Source organism: Suricata suricatta, chromosome 3, assembly GCF_006229205.1.
Source record: "Suricata suricatta isolate VVHF042 chromosome 3, meerkat_22Aug2017_6uvM2_HiC, whole genome shotgun sequence".
Taxonomy (NCBI): Eukaryota; Metazoa; Chordata; class Mammalia; order Carnivora; family Herpestidae; genus Suricata; species Suricata suricatta.
The window spans coordinates 117995902-117999897 of record NC_043702.1 but is presented as its reverse complement, the minus strand read 5'-3'; positions in this window follow the sequence as shown (position 1 = coordinate 117999897).

Sequence of the window (3996 nt, the reverse complement as noted above, 5' to 3'; positions counted from 1 at the left end):
AAAACTGTCCAAGTCCTCAAATCACCTTATTTAAAACAATGGAATCTTAGCAAATCACCATTCCGTTAAATTTAAGATTCACTGCAGTCTGGCGGGCAGGGCAGCTGTGCCTTCCCCTCGAGAGGAAGTCCAGTGCATCCTGAGTCTGTCCTTTTGGGGACTTTACACTGTTGATTCATCTCCCAGGGACTGCCAGCCATTGATCCTAGTTGGTCATTTTGGAGCAACAAAAAAATAGGTCTAACCCATTTTCCTCACAGTGTCCGAATTAAAGCAAGATGGTCTATACTATGCATACGAGGAGGGGATGGTATTGCCAGAACTGACAGGCTGGAGGTAGGGTTGCTGGAGAAAATGCCATGTTTGGGATAGATTTATATTTAAAAATTACTGTCCATTTAAAATTTAACTGGCTGTCCTATATATTGTGCAAATTCTGGCAGTCTTACAAATGGTAGCCAAGGGAAACAAGGTTGAGAAGTCAGGGAGCAGCAGCAAGAGGGGGAGAACGGGGCTACTGCCCTGCTCAGTTCTGCCCAATCCTGCCTCAGTTCTGTGGCTACTTAGCACATCCATGGAGAGAGCTCTTCAGAGCGCCCACACCTACAGAACCAGTAAGACCGCCTATTCTCTGATAAACCAAACTCCTCTACTGAGGGGGAAAAATGCCCACTTGCCTTTCATTCTCCAGCTCTCTCATGAACTATATTTCCCCCTTAGCCATGGCCAGTCCCTACCTGAGGGGGAAAGTTGAGGGATTCGCTTGTGGAGAGCAAAGGGTCTCCTTGTTACTCCACATCTCCAAATATTTGAAGACAACTAGCATTTTCCCAAATGTCATTGTCTCCTGACATTTCCAGTCTCCCGTCAGTCATGTTCCATTGTTAGTGACCTTTAAATACAGTGGGCAGAACTAAACCCAATGCTCTTGATCAGAGTTGAACACTCCTTGTGTACCTTAAGATTGCATTGTATCCAAATGGCCAATAAGTGTATGAAAAAGGTGCTTTATTTCATTAGTACCACGTGGGAAACACAAAGCCACACATACCACCACTCACCTACCAAGATGGCCAAAAATGTAAAAGACCCACAATAACAAGTGTTGGCTGGGATGCACAGAGCTTCTGAAATCTGATATCTTGGCTGCAGGGCGTAAACTGGTACACCCACTTTGGAAAACTGGCCGGATCTACTCAAGTTCAATATATATATATATATATATATATTCTCTGACCCACAACTCCATTCCTACATAACTGCCCAAGCAAAATGCACATATGTATTCACCAAAACACATGTACAAGAATGTTCTTGGCAGCAATGTTTCTAAAAGCCTAAAACTGGAAACAACCCCTAGGCCAATAGTACAATGGATAAATACTTGTGTATATATAATCAGGTGGTGGAGTTCTATACAGCACTATAAAGGACATTATTGATATACATACAACATGGATGGATATCACAAACATTTGAGGAAAACACAAGAATATACATAATTGGATTCTATTTATATAAAGCCTAAAAACCAGTAAAGGTGATCTATGGTGTTAGAAATCAGGACAGGGCATTACCTTTGGGAAGATGTATGAGGGTGTGCAAGGGAGGTGGCATGAAAGGGCCTTCTGTAGTGCTGGTAGTGTTGTCTTTCTTGATATCAGTAGAGATTACATCTATTGTTCACTTTAGAATAATTCATAAAGCCATATATACTTACAAATTGTTCGCTTGTTATGCTTTAATAAAAATGGTTTTTGGGGTGCACATGTTATGCTTTAACAAAAATATTTTTTGGGGTGCCCGGGTGGCTCATTTGGTTAAGCAAGCGTCCGACTTCAGCTTGGATCATGATCTTGTGGCTCATGGGTTTGAGCCCCACATTGGGCTCACTTCAGATCTTCTGTCCAGTCTCTCTTTGCCCTTCCTCCACTTGTTCTCTCTCTCACTCTCACAAAATAAATAAATAAACTTTAAAAAAAAGACTCAAACTTTTTAAAAAAGTAAAAATGTTTTTAAATGTTTGTTTTTTATTTATTTTTGAGAGAAAGCCAGTGCACCCATGCACGCACAAGTGGAGGAGGGGCACAGGGAGACAGGGAGACGCAGAATCTGAAGCAGGCTCCAAGGTGTCAGCGCAGAGCCCAATGCGGGGCTCTTGAACCCATATATCTATGAGATAATAACCTGAGCTGAAGTCAGATGCTTAACCAATTGAGCCATGCAGGCATCCCTAATAAAAATATTTTTTAAAAGATAGCATGGAATTTGCAGTAAATCTAGTTTTTACACCATGTGCTTATGCATTTGACTTTGTTAAAATTCTAGGTATAGCACTTTGCGTTTATTCTTCTGAAATTTCATTATTATTTTAGTCAATTAAGACATTTTAAGATCCTGATTCTGTCATTCAGTTCATTGGCTCTCTCCAATTACATCTTTAAGTCCTCTAGAATGCCCATAGAGGTTTCCCTTTAAATGGACACTACAACACAAATCAGTATCCTTTAGGTAGGACTGTTAACTGTGTTAACAGGATGTGAGGATGTGAGAAATTTGGCCATTAAAATCTTGTTAAAGTCAAGATATACTTTATCTACAGCATTCTCTTGACATAAATTTAGTAACTTCAAAAAAGGAAATAACTTTGCTTTTGGCTCTGAATCCAATTTGGCTCCTTTTAAATCACCTCTTGCTTATTTAAGTGCTCACATAGTAACAAATATTTGGATTATCACAAATATTCAGCTCTGTCTCCCACTTAGACACATGGTAGAGTCATACTTCTACACTTACTTGACATTGTGTTCTTGTAATTTTCTTTGACCAACATCATGTGAGGGGAAGAAGAAATATATTACTCCTGAAGGACACTTCAAGAATGAATCTGTCCCTTTAATCCTTTTTCCCCATTGTCTTGGCAGCCAGAATGTCCCAGCCTGGATTCTATTATGAAGGCAACACTAGACCAAAGTCTCAGATGACCTATAAAAGATATGCAACACGAAGAAATGAACAGGAAATAGCCCTTTGTTATTTAAAGCCATTGTGATTTTGGAGTATATTTATTAATGAAGCATAACCTAGCTTATACTGACTGACATATTATATTTACCAGTCTGTTTTCTGTAGCCTCATATTTTAAGAACATTTTAATGTTTACTTACTTATTTTTGAGAGAGGGAGAGAGAGAGAGAGAGAGAGAGAGAGAGTGCACAAGGGGGATGGGGCAGAGAGAAAGAGGGAGACACAGAATCTGAAGCAGGTTCCAGACTCCAAGCTGTTAGCACAGAGCCCAACACAGGGCATGAACCCACAAACTGTGAGATCATGACCTGAGTTGAAGTCAGATGCTCAACCATCTAAGCCACCCAGGTGCCCCTGTAGCCTCATCTTTTGAAATTCAGAAGAGAATGTGCCCATCTTCAGTTTTCCAGCTCCCCTCTTGTTCTTGAGATTACATTTGTCTAGACTTTCAATATTTGTATAGATAGGCTATCTGAGCCTGGCTACTTGGATTTATTTTAAATGACTGGGTGTTTTATCACTACCTTCTAAACTTGGAGTTCAATTCTTTCTTAGCAATATTTGTTACACTTTTCAATTCTCCATAGTGAAGAAGGCAGAAATTTTGCCTTTATCCCTCTTTTAATGATTTCCTTTCTTTTTTTAAAAAAATAGTTTATTGTCAAATTGGTCTCCATACAACACCCAGTGCTCTTCCCCATAAGTGCCCTACTCCATCACCACCACCTCTTTTCCCCCCTCCCCCTTCCTCTTCAACCCTCAGTTCATTTTCAGTATTCAATAGTCTCTCAAGTTTTGCATCCCTCTCTCTCCCCAACTCTCTTTCCCTCTTCCCTTCCCCCTGGTCCTCCATTAGGTTTCTCCTGTTTTCCTGTTAGACCTATGAGTGCAAACATATGGTATCTGTCCTTCTCTGCCTGACTTATTTCGCTTAGCATGACACCCTCAAGGTCCATCCACTTTCCTACA